Genomic DNA, 15,115 nt, shown 5'->3' on the forward strand with positions numbered 1-15,115 from the left:
TTAGCAGCCCTGTTTAGTTTTTTTTCCCGTCGCTTCTTACTCCGCGTGTTTCTGCTACTACCCAACCCCATAAAGCGTGCCATCTTCTGTTCTTCGCCATGTTCCTGTGCCCTGTCTTGTTATTCTCTCGTCCGTAACGCTTGGGATCGTTAGAAGAGCCTGTACTACATCACACATGTCATAACTGTTCTGGTCAAGATTTCATTCGTTACGATAACAATAGTCACGATACAAATTCTGGTCACAAAAGCCACCTTTAGGCACTCGACAACGTTGTCTCGGCCGTTTTGCGATGGCCTAGCAGAAACCTTCTCATTGCATTTTCATGTGAATATAAAACGTACGCTGCGGATATGCTGCTACTTGTAGGCGGCCATAACAATATCCAATTTCTGAAGAATGTATTGTATGCCTTGCAGCTCGAATAAAACATCTACACGAACTTTGTGAGCCTACCAAACATCCCCTAACCTCTTAATAGGACGTGTGTTACGGTTCTGAAAAATAATGCGTTGGGCACTGAAAAAACAAATATCTAATACAAGTCAACAACAGCAACGAAAGAGAAGACCGCCGTTTTTCTCCTGCTGTGCGACGTGCCTGTGCGACACAATGCTTGGAGTGTGGGATTAGACTGTTGAGTTTTTATAATAGCATGTCAAAAATACTTTAGGGAAGCCTACACAATTTGAATACTTATTGAGGAGTTTTAAGCACTGATCCTCGCAAATAAGCTAGAAAGGACGAGTTACACACGATCTTCTGAACAATGTCCTAGAAAGTTGTTCTCTGGTTTCTCGTGTTTGCAAACTTGTGTGGGATAAAGCTTGAAATTATTCAGAGAATTCAGAAGCTGGCACAATAACTCAATTATTGTAAATATGCTTTTCGATGCACTCAGGCATCAAAGCGAACGCTTTCTAGCACAGGCACTGCTGCCCCTCGCAAGCGGACAATAGCGGCGGGAGGATAGCGGCGCGAGTGGCTAAGCTGACGTCATAGGCATGGGGTGCCACTCAAGCATCTCACCGCCAATAAAGCCACGGCAGCTGCACCTACAGTTCCGCACAGTTACAGAGTGGAATGTACGTCATTAAGGTACGCTAACCTCAAGGCGCCGATGAGGAAAGAACTGCGAATATATAAAGTGGCAAATGAAGTAAAACGAATGACAGCACTCGAAAAGAAACAGAAATTCAACGATTCCTAAACTTGGTTTTTGGGCGTCACACGAGATCGCATTATTATATCTGCGATCAGCAAGACTAGCCCTGGTATTCTGAGTTCTTCGCAAAGAAGAAAGAACGATGTATATTTCTCCAGGAGTTGCGCCAGATTCCTTTCGCTAGTGGGTTTTTCCGCGTGTGAATGTATCTAACGGTGTTTACAAAAATGTTAATGAGCCATGGGGTCATCTCTTTCTTCATCCTCCTTCGCGGGTCTCATGCGCACCTGTTCACATGTATAAGCACTGCATAAGCACTGCATGCATAAGCACTGCGGAATCCTCCTCTTAGCCGAGTTGAGGGAGAAAATGGAGTGGAGGAAGGACTCGCAATATGTTTCTAGGTTACCCACGCAAATAAACGGCACCACGGCCGTTAAAAAGTATAATGAGCTAGAGAGAAGCGTGGCGTACGAGAAACAGATTGATTGATTGATTGATTGTAGGGTTTAACGCGCCGACGCAACGCGGGTGATGAGGCGCGCCGTAGTGGAGGGCTCCGGATTATTTTGACCACCTGGGGATCTTTATCACGCGCCGAAATCTCGTACACACGGGCGTTTTTGCTTTTTGCCTCCATCAGAAAAGCGGCCGCCGCGGCCGGAAATCGAACCCGCGACCTTGTGCTCAGCAGCGCAACGCCTTAGCCACTGAGCCACCGTGGGGGGTCGTATGAGAAACAATGTACTGTATTGTGCAAATGGCCCGCCTTCCACGTGCTGTCGAGTATAACAATGCTATAATAGTCACATCATGAAGGCAAACAATGTGACTATATTACACTTCAATGCGTCCAATCTAGCGCACCTTGCATGCTATGTGGGCGTATGTCCAAATTGAGTATTCTCTATGAAAACAAAGTCCAGGCCAGCTGCAGCTTGCAGCATCCTCATTCCGTATGCGCGGACGCGGCGCGTCTCACACGACGATGCTGACGCTTGTGCCTGATGACGAAAAATAATCGATCTCGTGCCTGTTCGCACCTGGACGCGTGGAAGGGCGCTGCTACGCCTGTCAACCCTAAGCACCAAAATTAACAGCGGTTATCTTTGGCTGGCGCAAGATTGCCGTGCCGCGAACGCTTGCCAGCGTCGACATGCATTGTGCTGTGAATCTTTCTTTATATCCTAGCGCTGACATAATGGACGCCTTTTCTGCCACCCGAAAGTGGTTGAAACCTTCTGCTCAAGCTTGCAGGACGTTTTGCGGACCGCCCAGATAATTGGGCGATTTTAGCACTTGTATGGAAGTGGAAACTGTGGTATCTTGTTCACCATAAACACCGCTGACGCCGCTGGTATTATTCTGCCAGGGGACCCTCAGAGGATCGCATTAGAACTGAGCTGAGGACAATGCACAACTCACCCACCAAAATGATTCACGGAAGATTTAATACAGGGATTCGGTGAGAAGCAAGACACAATTCAATCGCACATGCTATAATATTACCAACTGCGTACAATGTTATTAGTGATTCCCGTCACCTGATACGCCTCGTCGATTCCTAACGGAGACAAGCTACCATTCTGAATGCAGATTTCTCTTGAGCGTGCATTGAGCGTGTTGAATCGTTTACGGCTTCTATGAGGAATGGGGTGTCGGAATAGGGGTCACTCCCAACTAATTGACGAAAGAAGCCTACCGTCGAATATTCGTCGGATATAAGAAAGCGCAGACAAAGAGTTCTAACGATCACACGGTGTGCACGTGCGCCCACAGCTTTTGCCGTTGTAAACACCGTCATGATTGCCACTAGCCTCACCCTCAACACTGATGTTTATCGGGCGTTCACTTCAAAGACGATAGTCTTTCTTGGGCTACTTGGACAGGTAATTTGTGCGTATATCTGTAAATAAAATCCTATTACACCAGTCGCAATACACAGGCACATACAAAGGTCTATGGTTTTAAGCTCCTGCCAGGCAGCCGTACGTACCCCGTCTAGCACATTTGCAGAACGGCATCAACTAAAAGAGCAATGATAAAATAACACGCCGTTCCTAAGCATAAATCCACCCTAGGCAGTTGCGGCGAAAAATACAAGCAGCATACGCCAATGGACAGAGACACTTAGCACTAGTGGTGTGAGCGATAACGGAGAAGCAGGGACGGCTTCCCCCGACTCCAGGTAGGCGTGCCCTTAAAAGATGAACCCAAACAAAAGTATTGGCTGGGCTGCTGGACGTTTCGTTTTCCGTGTAGGCAGGCATTCCTAGCTAAGTCGTTTTCAGCTGCTGAAGTGCCTGTCCGTGTATGCACATCAAGACGATGAGAACTGGCTTCCGGTCTAGTTGGTGCATTGCTGCTTATAAAACACTGCGTTCGTTGACATTGACGAATACGAGTGTTGTGTGATTTTTAGTGTGGTCTTTTTATGTTAACTTTCAAATGTGTTCTAACAGGGTCGAAAAATAAAGCCAGTTGATAGTGGCGCTTTTGTATGTGTTGTAAAGGGGAATAGCAGTCACTACGGTAGTTGATCGTGAGGGTTTATTCTAGGCGTCGCGTAAGGTAACGGGCCGAGCGCACGTCCAGCCGGTACGAGCTCGTGAGCATGAACGTGCGAGTCGGGACTTCGTCGTCTTCCCGATAATCCTCGGAGCATACCCGATTGGGCAAATGGCACTTCGGTATCTAATATTGTTGTGCAGCGTTAACTCTTTTTGTTACAATTGCCCCCGGTGCAAAAGGAGCCATCCTGGCTACTCAATGGCACGACGAAACGAGAGGGTCCTAGTATGGCTTTAACCGATCCACGTGAACAATTTCACGCCCTCGGCGGCGATGATCTTTAGTTCGTTCAACTGGCTCCACAAGGTAATTGACGGGCGAAGTCCGCTCAATGACTGTACGGGCGGTGGTACTTGGTGGTCAGTTTTGGGGAGAGACCGGGTGTTGAGCAGGGCAACCAAAGCCACACAAGGGAGCCGGGATCAAAACTTCGATCTTTGACGCATTCGTCGTGACGATGCTTTTGGCGCTGCTGATCGGTCGATGTAAACGAACGGGCCAATCGACGGCATTCCTCGGCGCGACGAGCAAGGTCTGAAGTCGGCGTAAATTCGCTTGCGTCGGGCTTGTAGGGGAGTATCGTATCGATTGTGCAGGACGGCTCTCGCCCATACAACAAGAAAAACGGCGAGAATCCCGTGGTAGTCTGCGTTGCCGTATTGTAAGCAAATGTTACAAACGGGAGTGCGAGGTCCCACTTCGACTGGTTGGAAGACACGTACATTGAGACCATGTCACCAAGGGTGCAATTGAAGCGTTCCGTGATCCCGTTCGTTTGTGGATGGTATGATGGGTAGTCCGATGAACAACGTGGCACTCAGAGAGCAGTGCTCCAATAACCTCAGACAAGAAAACCCGCCCTCGGTCGCTGAGTAGCTCCTGAGGTGCCCCGTTTCGAAGAACAAAGCGGCGAAGCAGGAAGGAGGCTACGTCGCGAGACGTGGCGGCCGGAAGAGCATCGGTTTCGGCGTACCGAGTAAGGTGATCCACGGCGACAATGATCGATCGGTTTCTGGCGGCAGTAGACGGACGTGGGCCATACAAGTCGATTCGCACACGTTCGAATGGCATGGTAGTGGCTGCAACGGACCGGCAAGGCGGGGCGGCGGCGATTTTCGGCGTTGACATTCAGGGCAAGAGCGCACATACTTGCGCACGAAGGTATACATACCACGCCAGTAGTATCGCAGGCGAAGACGCTCATAGGTCTTTAGTACGCCAGCAAGACCGCAACTTGGATCTGCGTGACAGGAGGTGCATATGTCGCTGCGCAAATGACGGGGTATGACCAGCAGCCACCTTCGGCCGTCGGAGCAGTAGTTGCGGCGGTAGAGTAGCTTGTCACGGAGCGCAAAGTGAGAAACCTGCCGGCGTAGGGCCCGATATCCCCCGGCAGGCGATGTACCGGAGAGCATCCCAATAAGAGAAGCAATCCACGGGTCCTTGCATTGCTCGGTTGACATGTTGCTGACTGCAAGAGGCGACAGACGTAAGTCACTATCACTTGAGGCAAGGCAGGAAACTTCAGCAGGCCCGGGTGAGCGTGAAAGTGCATCAGCGTCGGAGTGCTTGCGACCTGAACGGTAAATGACCCCGATGTCGTATTCTTTCATTCGGAGAGCCCACCGACCAAGACGACCTGATGGATCCTTGAGGGAGGAGAGCCAACAGAGTGCATGATGATCGGTGACGACATCGAATGGGCGAGAATACAAGTACGGGTGGAACTTGCTCAGTACCCAAATTATCGCCAAGCACTCTTTCTCTGTTACAGAGTAGTTCGACTCGGTTTTCGTCAGTACACGGCTCGCGTATGCTACGACGTACTCGTCAAAACCGTGCTTTCGTTGGGCAAGCACAGCACCGAGGCCGATCCCACTAGCATCAGTGTGGACCTCAGTTGGTGCGGACGGGTCGAAGTGCCCCAGTATCGGCGGGGATGTGAGCAGACGCCGTAGCGTCACAAAGACTTCGTCGCAGGAGGGTGACCAGGCAGATATGTCGCTGGCACCACCGAGGAGTTGAGGTAAAGGCGCAATTATGCTGGCGAAGTTGCGTGCGAAGCGTCTAAAATACGAGCAAAGACCGATAAAGCTCCGAAGCGCCTTTATAGTGGTCGGCTTCGGAAATTCGGCTACGGCTCTCAGCTTCGTATCATCTGGGAGGATCCCGTCCTTCGAAACGACATGGCCGAGGATCGTCAGTTTGCGCGCAGCAAAACGACACTTTTTGAGATTCAGCTGCAGCCCAGCTCTTGCAAGGCACGTCAAAACTTGCTGCAGGCGGGAGCGGTGCGTTTTGAAATCCGAAGAGAAAACAACGACGTCGTCCAAATAGCAAAGACACGTCTTCCACTTTAGTCCGCTCAAAATACTGTCCATCATTCGCTCGAAGGTGGCAGGAGCGTTGCAAAGCCCGAACGGCAATACATTAAATTCATAAAGACCGTCAGGGGTAACAAAACCAGTTTTCTCTTGATCTGCTGCCGCCATCGGGACCTGCCAGTACCCGGATCGAAGGTCTAACGACGAGAAGTATTCTGCTCCCTGCAAACAGTCGAAGGCGTCGTCGATGCGGGGGAGGGGATACACGTCCTTGCGGGTTATGGTGTTCAAACAGCGGTAGTCGACGCAAAACCGAATGGACCCATCCTTCTTTTTCACAAGAACCACGGGTGACGCCCAGGGGCTCTTGGAGGGACGAATAATGTCACGCTGAAGCATGTCATTCACGTGGTCTTCAATGGTGCGTCGCTCTGCCGGTGACACACGATACGGTCGTTGTCGAAGCGGGGAATGCGAGCCAGTATCGATGGCGTGGCTCACAACGGACGTGCGACCGAGAGAACTTTGCCCACTATCGAAAGACGAAGAAAACTGGCTCAGAAGTGCAGTAACCTGGGCTCGTTGAGGGGCGTTCAAACTTTCGTCAATTGAGCGAGAGAAAAACTCGGGACATGTTTCGTCCCGTGTGCATGGCGTAGTAGTGCTCAGCTCGTCGACTAGGAGATGGGGCGCATCATCAAGAAGCTCCGTAAGAAGACGGGGATCGACCGGCTCTACAAAGCCGAGTGTTTCGCCGTGTAAAATGGCGCACGAAGTCGTCGACTGGTTCATAATCATCATTGCACTAGCGCCATTGCGAATTGTCAAAAGGGGAGGGGTAGCGGAAGACATCTGCGGCGGAAAAAAATGTCGGACGGCGTCAAAAGCACCGTAGCCTCAGGAATAGATGTGCAGGAAAGAGGAACAAGAGCGGAAGAACGGGGTTGGACGACAGTGCGGAAGGGAGACCAGGTAGCAATGTCTGGCTCATTATTCGCGTACTACCGGGCGAGCTTGATGCGCCTTGACTTTGCTAAAGATTTTGCACCCTTCCAAGTGGCTTGTAAAATCATGGATGTGTTGTAGGGGATAGCTATCTTGGACAGACTGGGCGTTGAGCGCCCGGTAATCGCCGCACGGACGCCAGTCTCCACTTTTCTTGGGAACCATACGCAGTGGAAACGCGTGATTGCTGGACGATGGGCGGATAATACCAAAATCCAGCATATGTTCGAATTCCCTTTTAACAGTCACCAGACGCTCACCAAAGAGGCGGTGCGGTCGAGCTGCGCCTGGTGGACCACGCGTGACGATGTGGTGGGTAATGTTGTGCTTGGGCGGCTGCTTTACGTTGCAGGGTCTCGTATCCTCGAGGAAGTCTTCGAGGATTCTTGTGTACGGGCATGAGGAAATCAGCGTGCGGATGCCAGTTTGACCGACAGTGGGCAGTACGCCCAGGATGAAAAGGTGCGTCTTGCTGTAAATCGGGCGATCATAACGCATGCTGACGTCTAGGTCAAAATGGGTCAGGAAATTGGAGCCGAGGATGGGCTGATTTACCTCGGCTACTATCAAGACCCAGCGGAATGCGCACCGCAAAACAAGGTCGAGGGTGAGGGACCGCAGACCACACGTGGCGATAGAGGCAGAGTTCGCGGCACGCAGGGTAAGTCCTGGCGACTTAGAATTACGCACATCTTTGGTGGCCGGTAATACACTGACCACACCACCAGTGTCTCCAAAAAATGGAAAACCAGAATTGCGTTCTATGACCAGGAAAAGGCGGCCAGGTTTTAAGGCGAGGTCACTTGCCGCCATCAGTGATGTGGCGTCGTGTTTCCTGACCAACTGCATGGGGAAGTGCAGTGACGGGCACGGTGCTGGAAAGTGCGATGGTCCAAGCAGATAGACGAGCTTAGAGGGCTGTGCGAGCAAGAACCGCCCTGAGAAGGTGTACGGCGGCTAGGACGTGGGGAGGAGCCGCATTGGCGAACAGAGGGCTTCCGAGGCGCTTCAGTGGAAGCGGCGAGTTGATAGATTCGAGTCTCTAAGCGGAACACGGCCGATCACTCTGTTGTCGAAGCGAGGGTAGCGACTGAGGGAAATGTCGCGTCGTTTACTTTCTCAGCAAGCTCGGTGGCGCAGGCGAGGGTTAAGTCCTCTGCAGCTGCTAAAACGACGCGAGTGGACTGTGGTAATCGCTGAAGAATAGCTCCTTTAAAAGCGCACAGTTCGAATCCACGTTGAAGGTGTGAAGGTGTCTTGATACAAGCTGACCCGGCGCGTATCGTGGTCGAAGGTATGTTTCTGGTATTCTCACCGTCTTCTATTCTTCAAATTTGTCCCGATATAAACATATGTTTATTTATGTAGATTTATTATTGATTGTCGGCGAGAAACGCTAGTCTCTACGAGCCGGTTTGGTACAAAAGCTAAGTGGGCGCTCCAGATCGCCTCCGGATGCAAAAAATAACAGATATTGCTTAAAATACGGTGTTTATGTAACCGCTTCTATCACGTATGGAGTTCACGTGGTGGCAATCTAAGAAACTGCGAAAGGTACTGTACCGGTTATTAAAGAAAATAATTTCTCTGAAGTTTGGCTCGCTCGTCAGAATATAGAGGTACTTTACAGTTGTGAAGACAACCTTGGCCCAGGGATTTGTTTTCTGTAAATAAATTTGTATGCCGGTGTACTATAACTACAGAAAATAAACTGAGTGTGGAATAATGGCTTTTACAACACTCTAATGGCAGTGGACACCTAATGACTTTTGCATTGTGTCCCCTTTCTTTAAGTTCTTGTCCGCAATCAGCGGGAATGCTGATTGGTTTCTTTGGGCAATACACTTTGAAAAGTTGGGGTTTTAAAAACATATAAACCCTAAAGCACACAATCATTCCCCAGTGTACGTCTTAGCTCAGCCCAGTCGCGACGCAAATACAGGTCGTACTAACGGTTTTGTTATATTTACAAGTCATCGTAGGTGATACACTGCAAAAGAAGTTATGAACAGACTGAATGTCGTGGTAATATTTCGACTAAGCTTGAGTAAATTCTTCCCTGTAATATTCAAATATTTTCTATCGCAGAATGACAAAGTACCAGCAAAAAATTAAAATTTGAGCAAAGTTACGGGCATACCTTGCAATTCGAGAAAACGTGGGCAGTACATAATTTTGGTGAAGCAATACCAAACTTATTACGCACGTTTTTGATAATGTTCAATATTATTAACCAGGCAGAGAAAACGCAGGTTTTTTAAAGAAAAAAACAACAGTTTATTGCAGCGAACTTGTCTTCTGGCTAGACATCACTGAATTTACACGCGGCACAGCATCAGTAAACAAAAGTCAGCAGCCTACACAGTCTAGTGTAGACTAATCGATGCCGCTGCGTCTCCGCTGCGAAAATTTGTTTCTGCGAAATTCTTTGGGAAAAGGCATGGTTTATGATATTACCCCCAGTAACCTGACGGTAAAATGAGATGATACTTCAAACAATATTAGTTTTGTCTTTGAGAATCGTAATATCTGGCGCGCACCGCGACGACGACTTCGAGCCGCATCCATTTTCCTGATGTGCAGAAGTGAACTTCCGTGAAAACATGTAAATAAATTGGCCAAAATGACGTTGAATTCTGTACGGTCAGAAACCCAATGGAAGGCGCTTATCACTGAGTCGGAGTCGACGAGTGTGCGTGTAAACCCACAAAAGATTTCCTGGTTGATACTCGACGGCAAAGGGTGAAGCGTCTGGCGTTCACGAGCTGGTGATTGTTAACGCACTGGAGAAAGTTGCCGGGCATCTTCTGGTACGTTTCACGCTCCCTCGAACGTTGTTGCTGAGGTGGTCGTCTTATCTCTGCGCACGTTTGGCGTCGAGCAAAGTAGTGGGCTGTTTTGCATAGACAACCTCAAACGGAATCATCTGCGTAATTTTCTGGATAGGCATGCAGTACACAAACGTGAAACAAGGAAAAACTTTTTGCCGAGTCTTATGTTGAATGTCTAGGCACATAAAAAGCGTATCCGCAATCATCTTATTCAGAGTTTGCTTATGGCGCGTTTGATTATGCGAATCAAGGCGCCACGCACATGCACTTTTCAAAGTCCCAAAGCGATAAGCAGGCTGCCACCTTTCGACGCGTTGCGAAGGCGCAGCTGGTCAAGCACGGACCCAACTTCCTTGTCGCGCGACGACACCGCAAACTTGGTAGCCAATCAGCGCCGCAGGCTCCTCTAGCATGACTGGAAGCCGAACGTTTGTTATATTGTGGAATTGAAATGGCGGGGAAGCACCCGCGGGCAGCGGCTTGCCTTACGATTGGCTTCTTGGATCAGCGGGTTCAGTGTAGGCATTTACAAACCAACCAATTGCGTACGATTTGTGGGGTGAAAACTGATTGAGTTTGAAAAGTAATGTTCTCAGATGCTAGGTGCATGGGGACACAGGCCGGATATGCAGACTTCTTTAGGTGCGAAACACATTAGAGGCTGGGGCGGCTGGCGTCGCATCGAGTCACGCTACTAAAACGCCGGGATACTTGTTTTCCAACGCCTTGCGCTAGATTGTAAGGCGTAATAAAACACGCACCATGACAGTTATCAAATTCCTCGCACTAGAATGTTTTTTTTGCGTAAGCAAAAACGCATAATAAAAGAATACACCGGGACACCCCTTTTCCAACGCCGGGTGCTATAAGACTTCGTGCTTCAAAGGCACCAGATTTTCCGACGAAAACTGTATACCTCTACCCCCGAACGGTTTTATCTCCGTGAGCATGTCCGCCAAGGCGCCATGCCCTAACTCACCGACCACTCAGGCTCGAAACCACATTATACACTTCAGCTTAAATTAGCAACATCACCATACTTTGAAACCGCATCGTCGAAACCGCATCATACAGTTGTACACTGTGTTCTTCGCCGCTCTCCATGTTTCACTTTAGTTGAAAGTGGCCCATTTTTTTGCCTCTCCTTCCGCGTATAAACACATTACACTTGAAGGCGTCATAGATATTGCGCCTTTGAAAAAAAACGAGCTTTTCGATCCGTGATGCGGGTTTCCACACATGAAACAAGCGTATGCATTTGTGTCTACGCTACCTTGTTGAGACATGTTTGCTTAGTGCCGTTATTTTCAGGCGCTTCACAAACCTGATATGCTTAAGGCACTTTTCTTGTTAGTAACGTGTGTATGAATGATTTTTACATCTTCGCGCAATAATGTAAAGTATTTTTAATTCAGGACAACTTCGGGTGCAGAAAGGCGACAGGGAACAGCTCCGCTTAACGTGGTCGCATTATCGCGCGATGCGAATTTCAACACCGCCTCGTCGTGTGACCCGCGCGGCATCTCGGCGTGCGACGTGCCCGAGTCACAAGTGTGGACGTACATTGGACCTGTTTGGCGGTGGTACGCCACTATTATTAATCGATCAATGTCGAGGTAGCATAGGACGTCTCACGTGCTCTCAGCAGTGTAAGCCGTTGCGCGGTTGCTTATTAGGACTCCAACGACTAGATGTAGTAGCGCAACTTGGTAAATAAAATTTGGCGAGTTCTTCTCCTGTCACCCCAGAAAAAACGGCGGTCTAGGCGTAGGTCGTCATGTTGCCTTTGGCTACAACAATCAACTTTTATCTGCTCGTGCCTGGGGAAATTGGCGTCGGTGTATGGTCCATACGGGCAAGGGACCGGGAAGATGAACAAACTGCTCCGAAAATCCGCACTCGCACCTTTGCTTTTATGGGTCTCCACATTTCAGTGCACAGCCTTCTGTTGGTTTTGTCCTATTTGCTGCGATGGTTTCAACATTTTGGTGTTTTGAGTGGATATGCCCGGTAAACCTAAGCCAAGGCAGATGGGTTGCGCTTCTGGATTTGCTAACAGCTACGTGAACTCGCCGGACGTTTCGAAGGTGTGGTACACAGACGTCAATGGTATGGGGAGATCTGCTTTTTGCGGACCTGTAAACCTGGTGGCACCGGGGTTGAGTACCAATGAAACTATTAGCGTTCACTTCCGACCCGTGTACTCAATATAAACCGGTTTCTCTCATGCCGGGGAGGTGGCGCTGCGATCGCCGGAGAGAGCGGACGTGCCTCGTTGCAGCTCCTGCAATTGTGACGAATAATGCAGCGTAATTGCCAGCTACGAAAGTTTATTTGGTACCAAAGTGAGCGGTATGGTACGGGAAACGGACCGATACTACCATCGACCAAGTGGTACGTGAACTTTCACCGTTTTGTGGACTTTGAAAGTTCGCCATGTGCACGCCGAGCTAAGCCTTAGGCCTAGCTCACTAGTACGGCCCCCAGGGGCACTCTCCCTGGAGCCAGGCCTAACGACGCGTACGACCAAGATGGCGTCGTCACCGGCAATGGAGGTGTGCGAGGCCAAGGAACACGAGACCATGCCGGCAACTACGGTCGGCAACTTAGAAGGAAGAACGTGCGTTCAAGTAGGAGGCCGCCACGCGACGCCCGGCGAGTCGAGCGGATGGATCGCGGTGAGCAGAAGAATGCGTAAAACCAAGGACAAGCAAGATGAGCGACCAACTCTCACCTCGGAACGACAATCGAGACCCAAGGAGAGGGCTAACTTCACCAAGCGCGTCACGGAAAACATTAGGAGAGCTGCCCTTATGCCGTCAACGATACCCAGGGAAGACCACAAGATTGTAATTAGACCGAGGGGAGGCCTAAACATGGCCAAGATCAAGACCTTGGGTGTCACGGGCGCGATCATGGCGGCCGCAGTTACGGGGAGGGAACACGAACGGGAAGCAACGGTGTGCGTCAACGCGGCGCAGAACATTCTAGTAGTTAGCACCCCAAGCGAGGAAAGAGCCGAAGTGTACGCCAGAGTCAAGACCATAGAATTCGGAAACATGAAGTACGAAGTCTATGCATACCGAACCGCGCCCGAAGGGACGGTCAAAGGAGTAATTAGAGGCATTGCGATCGACGAAACACCAGAGGACATTAACGAAGCAATAGTGCCGAAGTACAATCCGCTAGCGCTTGAAGCACACAGAATCGGAAACTCTACAGCCGTCATCGTCCTCTTCGAAGGACATAGGGTACCCAGATACGTGAAATATAGAGCGGCGTTGATAAAATGCGGACTCTACAGAAAACACCACGAAGTATACCGATGCTGCGCCAAAGTTGGACATCGAATTGATGTTTGCCCGACCCCGGGGCCCAGACTATGTTTCGCGTGTGGAATAGCTAACCCTAACGCGGAACACGAAGGAGGCTGTAAGCCCCGATGCAAATTGTGTGGGGGTGCGTACACGACGGGAGACAGGGTGTGCAAAATCAAGTTCAAGGTGCTCTTCGTTGTTACAAAACGGCGATGAGAGCGAAGGACAGGGTTAGAACAACAGCTGCAAAAGGCAAAGCCACCAAAAACGTCAGACTTCCCGCAGCTTAAGGCAATCGAGCAGAGCAGCGTGAGTAGACGGCGCAGTACCAGTTGCGCAAGAAATGCTAGCCGACAGGAGCCCCCGCCCCCACCGCAGCGCGAAGAAAAGCTGACGTGGTCAGGCGTACTGAAGAGAGCCAAAGCAGAGCAAGTGCCTAGGGGCAAACAGGAAGAACAACGAAGCCAAGAAAACCCACGAGAAAGGAAGTGTACGATATGATCAGCGAAAGCAGTGAACGGATGCCCAAAATGATAGACGATAAGATTGACAAGCTAATAGGGGCACTGAGGTCCAACATCCAACCGATGGGTCAGACCCAAACACAAAAGGAAGAGCAAGCCACCCCAGAGATACCAGCACCGATGAGGAAGGAGGAAACAGCCGTCACCGAAGAAGAAGCCACGAAGAGCAACATCGAGAACGACGAAGAAGATTTTACGGAGCCCAGCAACAAGAAAAGCATCATCGAAAACACCAAGGAAAGAAGACTCATGACACGTCTCGACCGCATGGACAGGGAGCGCGAACAGCCAGCAAAAACGACGAAGGAAAAGTTTAGCAAGATGGAGAAAACGCTGCAGGATCTGCAGAGCGGAATGAAACAGATGCAAACCCAATTGCAAACATTCATGCAGAGTATGGAGTGCCAAACGCAAGCGTTCATGCAAAACATGGAGACCCAGATCAACACTAAATTACAACAATTATGGACCAAACAACACCAAGAACAAGGACCAAGCCAGACCGAAAGATAGTAAAAGTCCAGACGCCGGACAGGGACCTCCTAATCTGGCAATGAAACTGTATGGTTACCAAAGTAAAAGAGCAACCACAATACAACACCTAGAAGGGATAGACAGGAAAACAGACATCTTCATGCTTCAAGAAACGCACTGCATAGAAACACCAAAACTACCAGGGAACAGAGCACACGCCAAAGCTGCAAAAACACTGAACGAAAACAAATGGGAGCACACAGGCCTATCGGCGGGGTGTGCACGTTCGTCCGCAAGGGCATCGTCTTCGTCGAGCACGAGCTGAACACCGGCAACAGGACCGACAGCTGCGCGGTGGAGGTGATCATTGGGAGGAGGACAAGAAGACAAGCACACTCGCCGTAAACGTGTACAGCAGTCCGAGGCACAGGAAACAGGAGTTTCGCACACTCATGCAGAAAGCAGTAAGAACGATAAAGAAAGGAACAGTAGTAATTGGCGGCGACTTTATTGCACCGCACTACGATTGGGGCTACGACAAGACTACCGAAACAGGAAGAGACCTAATGCAAGACGCGACGAACGCAGGGTTAATACTGATCACGAACCCTGAGACCCCAACGAGAACGGGCACATCGGTCGCCAGAGACACCTACCCGGACATGACGTTAGTAAGGATCGAAGACAGCGGGGACGCGACATGTAAGAACACCAAGCCCGATCTCGGCAGCGACCGCATGATCATAGAGATACGAGCCCCTCTCTTAAACGACACAAGCAAAGAGAAAAAAAAACCCAAATATACGAACTGGGAAGAGTTTCGCCGCCAGCTCCCACCTCAGTACGAGAAAACAGAGGACATAGACTCGTGGGCAAAAGAGATCCTGGAAGGAACCGAGGAAGC

The sequence above is a fragment of the Haemaphysalis longicornis genome, unplaced genomic scaffold (assembly GCF_048455015.1).
Source record: "Haemaphysalis longicornis isolate Haplotype H1 unplaced genomic scaffold, Haemaphysalis longicornis Haplotype H1 scaffold_5, whole genome shotgun sequence".
In the NCBI taxonomy this organism is placed as follows: Eukaryota; Metazoa; Arthropoda; class Arachnida; order Ixodida; family Ixodidae; genus Haemaphysalis; species Haemaphysalis longicornis.